The sequence below is a fragment of the Rhinolophus sinicus genome, linkage group LG11 (genome assembly GCF_036562045.2).
Source record: "Rhinolophus sinicus isolate RSC01 linkage group LG11, ASM3656204v1, whole genome shotgun sequence".
NCBI lineage: Eukaryota > Metazoa > Chordata > Mammalia > Chiroptera > Rhinolophidae > Rhinolophus > Rhinolophus sinicus.
Genome location: NC_133760.1, coordinates 67,416,401 through 67,428,494, shown reverse-complemented (window position 1 = coordinate 67,428,494; position 12,094 = coordinate 67,416,401).

Genomic DNA, 12,094 nt, shown 5'->3' with positions numbered 1-12,094 from the left:
ATGTTTATTGGGCACTTCCCATGTGTCAACTAGATGCTGGGAGTACAATGGTGAACAAGATGGTCGTCTCTGTGGTCATGGTCCTTCGAGTCCACTGGGACAGAGAGACAAACGGGCACTCAGAATACAATGTGAGATGGGTTCTGACGGAGGAGGACGCCCCTCCATACAGCCCAGACTCCTAGGCAACACACAGAACGTGCCCAATTGTTCTGAGATTCTTTCTCGGGGTCCACTACAAAGGCCTCTGGAAGTGGGCAGAATTCAATAAATAAATGACACATAATGAGTGGGCTTGAGTTCTGATTGAGACCTGGTGCTTACTATAGAGTGGCTCTGTCTTTTCTCCAGAGCTTGTTAGCTACAAATGAGATTTGCTAGCAAACTATGCATTAAAACAATCACATTTCGATGGGATAACCTGGAGGGCTCATATGAAGAGATTTCATATGAAGAGATTTTACCTGTAGTAATGTCTAGACCAGTAATTCTCACCGGGACATCTGGCAATGTCTGGGCACATTTTCAGTTGTCATGACAAAGGGGAAGGAGGGGGCGCGTTACTGGTATCTAGTGGGTACATGCCAGAAATGCCACTACATATCCTACAGATGCCAGAAATGCCACTAAATATCTTTCACAACAAAGAGTTATCCAGTCCCAAATGTCAATAGTGCCGAGATTGAGAAACCCTGATCTGGAGGAATGATTTGAAGAAACCGTAACTAAAGCAAAACTACGTAATCTTCCTAAAGCCTGACAATGGACTGTCTCAAGGCTTTTTGTGCACTAAAGAGCTATGTATCCATACTGGGCCTGTTTCCACATCTGAGAAAGGAGAGGATGGGGTTAGATCTTGTAGATAGTTTTTTCCAGCTTGAAACAAAGTATAGGACTCAAATACACCTATAGGGTTAGGATGCAATTCATACAGGGCTGTGAGATTGAGGGGTGGAGGTCAGTCCAGGTGCTAGTCTGTCTGCACTCCCTCACCTTCCAGACTTCCTGAAGCCAGGTGCATAGACAATTCATCAAAAATGTATAAGAACCTACTATCGGCAAGACACTGTGCTTAGGTGTTAGAGGGGTGCAAAGAGTAATTAGATACAGTTCTTGGTCTTCAGTTACCTATGATGTAGGAGGGCGGGAAAGGCAAGGACAACCAGAATATAAGGCCAAAACTAATGGCGGGGTAAAGACCAATCTGAATTGAGTACCTATGTGTCAGACACTGGGATAGGAGCCTACCATACTTTTCGCATGAATCCTCGCTTCTTCCCATTATTTATGCCTCTTTCTCAGGTAAGGAAACTGAGGCTCAGGAAGGTTAAGCAGCTTGTCCAGTCAGAGAGTGATGATTGGTGGAGCCTGGGCCTGTTTACTCCAACCTGTGAGCCTTTAAATATCTTCCTTGTAGCTCTCGTCTTTTCTTCTCTCATGTAGAAGCTGATCCCATCAGCAAAGAATGTAATACCATGTACAGCCCATTGCAGTGGACTTCAAAAGATGGTTCAGAGGGCCGACCCAGTGGCTCAGGCGGTTAGAACTCCGTGCTCCTAACTCCGAAGGCTGCCGGTTTGATTCCCACATGGGCCAGTGGGCTCTCAACCACAAGGTTGCCAGTTCAATTCCTCGAGTCCCGCAAGGGATGGGGGCAGTGTCCCCTGCAACTAAGATTGAACACAGCACCTTGAGCTGAGCTGCCACTGAGCTCCCAGATGGCTCAATTGGTTGGAGCGCCTCCTCTCAACGACAAGGTTGCCAATTCGACTCCCGCAAGGGATGGTGGGCTGCGCCCCCTGCAACTAGCAATGGCAACTGGACCTGGAGCTGAGCTGCGCCCTCCACAACTAAGACTAAAAGGACAACAACTTGAAGCTGAACGGCACCCTCCACAACTAAGATTGAAAGGACAACAACTTGACTTGGAAAAAAAGGCCTGGAAGTACACACTGTTCCCAAATAAAGTCCTGTTCCCCTTCCCCAATAAAATCTTTAAAAAAAATAAAAGATGGTTCAGATTATTTCGTGATTCAGATTATGATCTGAACAAATATCACTTGAAATACAGGGGAGTTTAGCTTGGAAATGTTTTTGTTGTGGGTTCCATTTATTGTAACAAAATTTCTGCAGTAGCTATAGCGAAGTTCCTTGCTAACAACTGTTCCTAAGATCTCATTGTGGGAAGAAAGTGGACTAACCTTTTAGGAGCAAATCTGATATCTCCACCCCATGAAAGTGTAACATGGGCCTCAAGGTAGCTATAGTAATAACTTCGATTTGTACTTGAACGTTTGAAAAGCATGAATTGATTTGTCCAACTGAAAATGACGGAGCACATGGTGTGTATAACCGTGTGCCAGGCACGTTAAGGCATACCAAAGAATCTAGCCAGGAAAAGGAAATGTTAAAAGCTAAATAATAATACAAGGTAATAGTCCTCAACTGGGGGACTTTTGCCCCCCAGGGTTCACTTGGCGATGTCTGGAGCATTTTTGGTTGTCACAACTAGAGGGCGTCTAGTGGGTAGAAGCCAGAAATGCTGCTGGGGTATCCTAAAATGCACAGGTTAACCCCTCACAACAAAGAATTATCCAGCTCAAAATGTCAGTAGTGCTAAGGTTGAGAACCCCTGATATAAAGCAATTTTGTGCGATTGGGTAATGCCAACTCTGAGAGTTATAGAAGTTGAAGGAAGAGACCAAATGTTATCAGCCCAAGTAATGAGAGAAGGTTTCACAGAGGAGAAAGGATAGACTGGGTCTTTGAAGGAGTTAGGATTTAGGAAGGAAGGAAGGCGGGCCTGAAGGGGACATTCTGAGGATGAGCAGAAGTGCCGAGGCCGAGTGAGCGACGAGGTTTCTGGGACAGTGAGCTGGCCATCCTGGATGCAGCACTGTCTCCACTCCACAGTCTGTAGGTTGGGTCGGGCAGGTGGTGGTACCTCCATGTGACAGATGAGGAAACCAAAGCACTGAAAGCTTGAGAGAGGAGCTTGCTATGGTCCCTGAGCTGGGGCTAGGAGCCAGTCGTCCTGAAGCCGGGCCTGGGCTCTCCCCACTGTAGTCCACCGCCCCTGAGTGAGGGCCCTACCTCGTCCTGATATCTGCCACCAGGAGCCAAATGGAACCTCAGGGGTATCACCCAAACAACAGCTTTCTTCTGCCCTGAATCAAGCCGGCCCCCTCTGGAACATCATTGTCTCTGTTTGAAAACATACCCTACAGAAATCTAACACACACACACACACACACACACACACACACACACACTTCTCAAGCAAGAAATGGAGAGGGAGGCCGCTAGAAAAGGTAACTATGTTCTAAAAAGCACAAACATACAGTTGATACAGAGCATTAGTCAACAGACCAGCTGGGGAAGAGAAGCCGCTGGTCAATAGAAACAGCTTCTGGGGCTGCAGCACCATCATCATAAGCAAAGAAGCCACAGGAACTGGAAAGTCGGGGAGGAAGAGGCTGGGACAGGTGGGTTTTCAGCGTTTCCAGAACCGGTGAAATGGGAAGAAAATCTCACCTGGCAGAGGGAAAGGGACAACCAGGAATTTCCCCCTCAGACACACTGAGAAGCCAGGCAAAGGTGCCAGGAGGGCAAAGAATGGTGCGCACCTGAGGAGGGAGGGGCCCAGGTCCCAGGGATTATCGAACAACCCCACTTCCTGAGTCTGTTTGCACTGATGGGTGTCTTTCCTCTCTAGTCTACATTTAGGGAAAAAGGAACCTGTAGTAAAGCATCCAGGAGCAGAGTCAGAAAAAGTGTGGAAAGAAGAATGAACGGCAGGAGAAAGAAAGAGTGAGGATGGGTTTTCAGCCACAGGAGATGATATGGGGCTTGGGATATGGAGAAAGCACCAGGTGGATTGTGGGAAGCTGCCCACAGATGCCTCAGAGGGAAGGACTCATCCACCTGTGCCCCAGACATTGGGGAGGGGGGTGAGATCAGGTGAGAAAGAGGAACATGTAGATTAGAGATTAGTGGTCCTGCAGAAAGAGAAGCCCGAAGCCTTGGCCTCACTCCCACCCCTGCCAGCCACCAATGTCCAAATGATGGGGGTCAGAGGGAGGAAGGAGGACGCAGGCGGCAGCCCCAAGACTCTTCTCCCTCACCCCTCCTTGTTCCAGCCCTGGCCTCCAGGGCTCACGTGGTCTGACAGCTTTGCAGTAAGTCACCCAGCTGTTGCATGCTTTTGCATGTCCAGTGAGGATGAGGCTGGGGCCATGCAGAGTGGTACAGGGGTGTGGATGGAATGGAGCCATAGGTGGGGTTGCCCATGTAGGAAAGATCTATGCCAAGACCACGGCACCGCCTTGCACCCATGACCACAGCATGCTCTGCCCTGAGACAGCCTTCCCCTCTTCCCCAGGGACATAGGTGGCACAAGAGTCTGTCTTTGAGGACAGTCAGCCCACCCTCCCTTGCTTTTATGTCCAACCATTTCCCAGCCTGGCATTGTATAAAAAAAAATGTAAGCAATGTGCAAACCTCTGTTTTCTCTTGCTCGGGAGGTCATGACGTTATTACAGCCACAATAAACCCTGGCCTTCACCCCAACCCACTCTTGTCTCTTGCCCAGGGCTTGAAAGCAGAGGGACGCAGGGTGCTGGTTCTGCCAGTGTGGGCCCAGGGCACCAGAACAGGCCCCCACCCTGGTCACCGCCTTGCCTGGCCTGGGGAGTGGCTGCTGTGGTGTTTTTCGGTCCGCAGGGTCTCTCAGGGTTCTCAAATTTTGGAAGAGCCTCACCCTTCCTCCCTGCCTGCCTAAGCCCTGCCTTGTCTTGCCTAAGGTCAGAGTGGGCAAGGAGAAGGGGGGGACGGGGGGAGGCGGGGGGCAGGGGGGAAGGTGATCAGGGGCCTCCACCTTAAGGAGAAGGCCTGGATGTTGGCCGCAGGAGGGCAGTCACAGGGGCGGTAGTGGCAGGCCCACCTCATTCCCCCAAGCCTCCCCCTGCCCCAGGCATTGCCTTCCACTTGCCTAATCCATCCAAGGGCACTTCTGGGAGCATCCCCTCCCCACCCTGTTCCCAGGCCTGACACCCTGTTGGTTCCCACAGGCTGTATCTCCCTCCTACCTGACCTGCTCACTCCCCTGTTAAACGCCCGAGGGGACACATGGAGAGGAATTCCCAGTTCTGTTCCCACCTCCTCCCTCCAACTGCACCAGCTCAGACCCCAGCTCAGTGCTCAGGGTGGGTGTGAAGGCTTCCCAGGGTTTCCTGCTGGAGACTTGGGCCTCTTGGCTGGTCCCAGGGCCCTACGCAGGTCTCCAGGCCCGCTGGTTACCTGCAGGCTGGAGGTGTATCCAAGCACCACCTTTCCCTCCCTTAGGTGCGTCTGCAGCTCAGCCCAGAGCCACTGGGGAGAGCTCAGGCAGAAAAGGCAACCTAGGAGTGAGATGGGGAAGCCAACATCTCTGCCTTCTCCCGGAAGGCACAGCGGTGGGCCTGATGATCCCAGATCAGGTGAGCTCTCATGGGAAAACTGGCTGAGAAAAGTTATTTTTAATTTACTTTTAAAAATTGAGATATAATTCACTATCATAAAATTCACCATTTTAAAGTATACACTTCAGTGCTTTTAGTATAGTCACAAGGTTATACAACCATCACTACTGTTTAATTCCAGAATAGTTTCATCACCCCCAAAAGAAATCCCACACCCATTACCAGTCACCCCCCATTCTTCCTTCCCTTCAGCTCCTGGCAACCGCTAGTCTACTTTCTGTCTATAGATTTGCCTGTTCTGGACTTTTCATGTAAACGGAATCAAACAATATTGTGGTCTTTTATGTCTGGCTTTTAATTCACTTTAAATTTTTTATTTACATACAGTAAAATTCACTCTGATACACAGTTATGGGTTTTGACAATGTGGAGAATCATGTAACAACCACCACGATAAAGATATCAAACAGTTCCCGTTACTTCATGCTGCCCCCCTTGTAGTCAACTGTGCCCCACCCCTACTCCACCACCCCTAGTAACTGGCAACCCCTAATGTTTTCTCTTCCTATAATTTTACCTTTTATAAACCGTTCTATAAGTGGAATCATATAATACGTAGCCTTTCAAGTCGGACTTCTTTCACTTGGCATCATGCATTGGAGAATCATCTATGTGATTGGTCTGTTTGTCTTTTTGCCATTCAACTTAAGAGTTTTAAAATTTGTTTAAAATCAAACATATCACGAGTGGCAGAGCTCATATTTAATTGCAGTCTGTCTCCGAAATCCATTCTTTCTTTTTTTCTATACCTATTGCTCCTTAAACAATTTACTCCACCGTGACCTCAGGGCACAGAGATGGGTAGCTGGTTAAGGACAGCCTACCAGTTAGAATAGTCTAGGTTATGTTGCAGTAAGAAAAACAACAACAAACTCCAGCTCCCAGTGACTTCAAATCACAAAGGTTTCTTTCTTGTTTATCCTGCACAGACATGAGGGTCAGACGGGGCCCCTTTTCCCTGTTCTCCTCACTCCAAACTCAAGCTGATGGAATAGCCACCAGCTAGGGCAAGACCGCTTGCTATGGCAGTAGGGAAGAGGGCTCGGAAGGGCTCACAAAGGCAATTAAATTCTCCAGCCTGGAAGTGATACTGTCTCTTCAGCTTATATCTCACTGGCCATAACCAGTCTATGGCCATGCAGTTCTAAATGGGCCAGAAGGCAAAGAGGAGGAAAAAATTTGGTGAACAGCTTTAATACCTACCATATATATTATAGGTAATTGTTGATAGTTTAGAAGGTACAGGCAACGCTAAGTGAAAAGGGGTTCATATAAAGCATTGCATTAGTGTAAAGATTAGCCCCATCCAGGATTGTCACCACCCTCTGCACAGTAGCCACAGAAAGCCTTGGCTAAAGTGCACAGGCCCTGCAGCTACACAGACAGACCCTCCAGCTGCCCTTTCTCCTGGATTCAGAAAGAGCCCACATTGCTTACAAAACAGTTTTCATTAAGGTCCCACGCCAGATGGAAAATTCAGTCCTCTGCTCCTTCCTCCGTTCCGTGGATTCATATTGTTATTCCATGCATGCCCTATTACCTTTGATCTGTGACAACAGGCAAGGCCAAGTACCTATGGAGACTCAGGGTCAAAAAGCTGCAGGGCAGCTCCTGCAGGATAGTGCAGGGAGCTGTGGGAAAGGGCACCTCCTCTCCACAGTCCTGCCTGAGGCCTTGGACTAGACCTCAGAGAGTCTCCAAGCCAAAGCTGTTGGGACTAGAACAGCTGAGTCGTGTAGTGAATTACCATGAGCTTGGCAGACAGAAGACTGTGGGCAGAAATTCTCTGAGTTGTTTCTTCATCTGAAAAACGAGGATAATTATGACCTTTGTTAATGTGCTAGGAGGCGTAGCAGTTTGTAAATGAAGCATCTGGCACATAGTAGTTGCTTAATAAATGGTAGCTATGATCACGATTCTTGGAGTTAAAGAGAAGTCTTATGCATTTTTCATACAAACTCTGCAGAGCATTAGTTCTGGTGGCCTGGGACTTGATTTCCCTTGGCCTGGAGCTCTGTTTAGAGTGAAAGGATGAAGTGTCATTTTTAATTGTTTAAAACAAGTGCACTGCTAATGTTTTCATTACATGTGCATACCTAATTTGCATGGCTGAACTATAAGCCCAGTGTGAATGTAGATTTAATCACCAAAAGTCCAAATGATGATTAAAAAGAAATCTAGAAAAACTTTTTGCTATGATCTACTTCCAAAGAGCCTCAAGCAAGTAAAAATTAGTTTTCGTTTATTTTACAGTTTTCACATGGTTGTTCTGGTTTTAATTCTTGAGTTTGTAATTACTTTAGGTATTTTGGTACAGTGGCTAATAAAAATAAATAAAGTCTATAAACATTCACTGAAACTTTTTCAAAACAAACTGACTTGGATGGTTGGTTTTACTCAAACCCTGCTGGAGCTGATAAAAGACTGCTCCCTTCTGGGACTTTCCGGTACTGCAGGACTCTGTAAACAGGCCATCTGTTGGCCTCCCAACCGCTGAGAGGCAGCCCTTGGTGAACCCCCGCCATCCCTTTCCATCTTCTCAGCTGTGGGTCTGCGGGTCTTCCCATGGTGCACTGACCAGCTGAAGGCAGTGACCCTCAAGAGTTCTGGGTTTTCATTACTCTGAGGGAAAAGATCACATCTTCTACCCAGCAATTGCCTTACATTGTTGTGGGGACAGAGCGAGGAGTGCAGTTTCCAGACTCTCGCCCTCACATGGAAAGGTGCTCACTCGGGTAGTAAATGGCCATCACTGTGATTGGATGGCCATCAGCTGTGGCAAGTTGGCCATTAGCTGTAACCAGTGAGCCATTGGCCACTAATATAACTGCCGTGGCTACGCTAGCAGCAAATGGGGGCTAGCAAGAAGATGGTGGCTGAGCTAGCAAGAGCGGATTGCAGTTAGCAAATGAGGTTGGTTGGCAGAGAGAAGGGGACGTCGGGTTGCAGATAGTGTGGCTCCTGCTTCCTGTGTCTCCAATCCAGCCGCCAGCGAGAATATAGTGGTATGACTCCCCTATCTATGGCTCTGTGGGTGTTCCTTTTTGGCCTCACCATGTCCTGCATTCTTATGTGGGGAGCAGGAGCTGAGACCCCGCATGACACCCTTCATGACAATTGTTACCCAGTGTAAAGAGCAGTTTCACACATTATTTCACACATCATGGTAACCCTGTGAATTAAGACTGGACACAAGTTATTATCCTAATTTTACATGGAAGAATACAAGTTAAGAGACAGCAAGTGATTTGACCAAAATCACACAGCTAGTACATAGCAAAAAGTTCTAGAACCCAGGCCTTTGGATACCCAGGCTTGTGTTCTTTCTGACTAACCATAATAAAAATATCGCTTTTATTTTTAAAATTGCCTATTTACTATGTGCTAGGTCAGCACTGGATGCACATTAAAATCTCCTGGGGAACTTAGAAAAGTAACTCCCATGCCTGGGCCCAACTAATTACAAGGTGTGATCAAACAACATGGTGAATTTTTAAATAAAAAAATATTTATTACAGTAAAAGACACATTGCTATTAATTCCCCTCAAAATACTCCCCCTCACTTCAAACACTCTTATGCCATCATTCTTGCCACTTTCTGAAGCAGTTCTGGAAGTCCTCTTTCACGAGTGCCATTAGTTGCTGTGTCCTGGCCGCCTCAATGTCCTGAATCGATTCAAACGGTTTACCTTTCATGGTCATTTTGACTTTGGGGAAGAGCCAGAAGTCGCATGGTGCCTGATCTGGTGAATACGGTGGATGAGGACACACTGTAATGTTTTTATTTGACAGAAGCGATGTGTGACATGGAGCGTTGTCATGATGGAGGATGATTTATGGCGCATTGTAAAACAGACCTTCTCTCAACCATAGCTCACACCCGACTGACTACACCAAACAAGTTGAAACTTGTCACACACTGTTACTAAGGTTTGACATATAGCTTCCCGTACTGAAGATCCCTGCCTTTCCATTGGAGGCCCTCAGCAGCGGCATTCGCCTATCTTGTGATCACAACGGAAAGGCACTATGTCGCACATCCCTTCTGACACGGCAATTTCTGTCAAATAAGAACATTATGGTGTGTCCTCATCCACCTTTTTCATCGGATCTGGCACCGTGCAACAGTGGGGTTCTGCAGGACATTTGAAATTTTTCAGGGAAACTGCAATACTCGACATCTGTGAATTACTAGCTCAAGGCAGTTCACCGTTTCTACAGTAGATGGCGCTACAGTCGTATCAATGACGTCAGATCTTTGCAAAACTGGATTTTTCAACGTGAGATCAACATGGAACAGGAAATGAGTTCAATCTTATTCCAAAGTTAAAAAAGTAATGCGATGCCCAACAGTCGCAGATATCCCATTAGTAATTGTGGTAACTTTAATTACAATATTTTTTTTCTTTCAATTTATATGTATTGTTTTTCAAATGTCTATGTTGTTAGGACATAAATATTTGTTAGGTTGTTTGGACCTGGTTACTTATAATAAATGGAAGTTTATGGCGTTTTTGAAAAAAGGCACTGATGCACTAAGGGCACCACCCTAATGCCAAGGTCACACAATAAAGGGGCAGAGGTAGGATTTGAATTTGGTCAGTCTGACCCCAGAGCCTTAACACTTAACCATATCTCTTAACTGGGCTCAATCGGTGTTTTTCTTCTGTGTCATATTGTGGGGACGGAGTCCCAGAGAGCAGTTTCCAGGCTCTCGGCCTCACGTGGAAAGGTTCTGGCTCAGGTAGTAGATGGCCATCAGCTGTAACCAGTTAGCCGTTAGCCACTGATATAACTGCCATGGCTGCATTGGTTGGTTGGCAGAGAAGCGGCCGGCAGGCTGCGGATCGTATGTCTCCTGCTTCCTGTGTCTCCAACCCAGCCGCCAGCGAAACTATAATGGTATGACACCCCTTATCCATGGCTCCCTGGGTGTTCCTTTTTGGCCTCGCCATATCCTGCGTTCTTGTGTGGGGGGCAGGACCAGAGACCCTGCGTGACACCTGTGCTAGATGCCAAACCCTGAACATTGAGTTAGGGGTCAACCTGGAATTGATAGAACAGACATAAATTGAACATTACTATCAGGACCACAAATTATTACAATGTCCTTTGGGAAGTTATATAATGTCCCTGAGTTTCAGTTTCTTCATCTGTAAAGTGGGGATAGCAAACTATACTACAGAGTTGTGAGGATTACGCAAGATACAAATTGCAAAGTATTTTCTATAGAACAGGTCCTCAATAAGTGTTTATTCTTTCCTCCTCACTTCCATGACAGACGTGAAGACATGGGGACACACCAGTGTCCTTGGAGGTGTGAAACACACACGCATGCACACAATCTAGCCATCTCTCTACGCCCAATCTTCAACCTCAAGCACATTATTTATACATACAAACACACCTATAATCATAGCGTCTTGGCTGATTAAATCAACACAAAATGAAATGACAGAACAAGGAGGCAAATAAAATAAGTTCTTGAACTCACTCTCCTTTCTCTACATATCCTCCAAGGATTAACTACTGCTATTGAGTGATCCTCTGTCCACCCCATAATATTGTGTAGACTCAGCGGTCCTACAGCCCATTCTTTTTCCAGTTGCTCATTATATCACTTTACGTAATACCACTGGACCAAAGGGATGCTCAGGACCTAAAAATGTCTTCCATTTCAATTCAACACACGTGTATGCTCCCGTCATTGGTTCTTAGCAGCATCAGTCCCAGAATGGACGACCGCCTACCCCACGTGTTATTTGCAGGAGGAAGGCCCTACACCAGCCTAGTTTCCTGAGCTTTTACCTTTAAATATGATTTCTTTGAGCTTGAAGGCTTTTATGAAATAGAACTCTCTCTGCAAGAGGTAAATCTATGTCTCACCTGGCAGATGGTTGAACTCAAGGTTAGCTTCTGGGGAGGAAGTTGAAGAAGAAACAGTGTCCTTAACACATTCATCTCATAAATATTTAGTGAGCATCTACTATGTGCAAGGCACAAAGGCATGGACATAAACAAAATGCAATCACTGCCTTCAAAGGTTATGGTCTAATGAAGGATACAAATTAGGAAATAAGCAATTACATATCTCACATGATATATGCTAATGCAGGAAGGAAGTAGAGGCATTATGGGATCATATAGAAGGACACAGAATCCAGTCCTAGAGGGTCAGCAAAGACTTCCTGGAAGAAATGACATGTAGACTGAAGCTTAAAGGATGAAAATGAGTTAACCAAGTGAAGGAGGTGGGGAGCATTCCTGGTCGAGAAAACAGGACAGCACAGGTAAAGGTCCAGGGATGGAAAAGCATAATGTATGAGAATTAGGTGTACCTCACAATTGTGCAAAGGGTTGGGGCATGCTTACGACTGCTTTTAACTGTTTCCGAGTCCAAAACCTAGCCAAATATTTTTATTTAACAATTGTTTACCGAGCTTCTAGCACTTGTAAAGACTCTTTGCTGGCAGGTGTGCGTGTGTGTGCGTGTGTGTGTGTGTGTGTGTACACACCTGCACACCATGACAGTGCGAGCCCCACATGAATCTTTCCTATCTTGACACATTCGGCA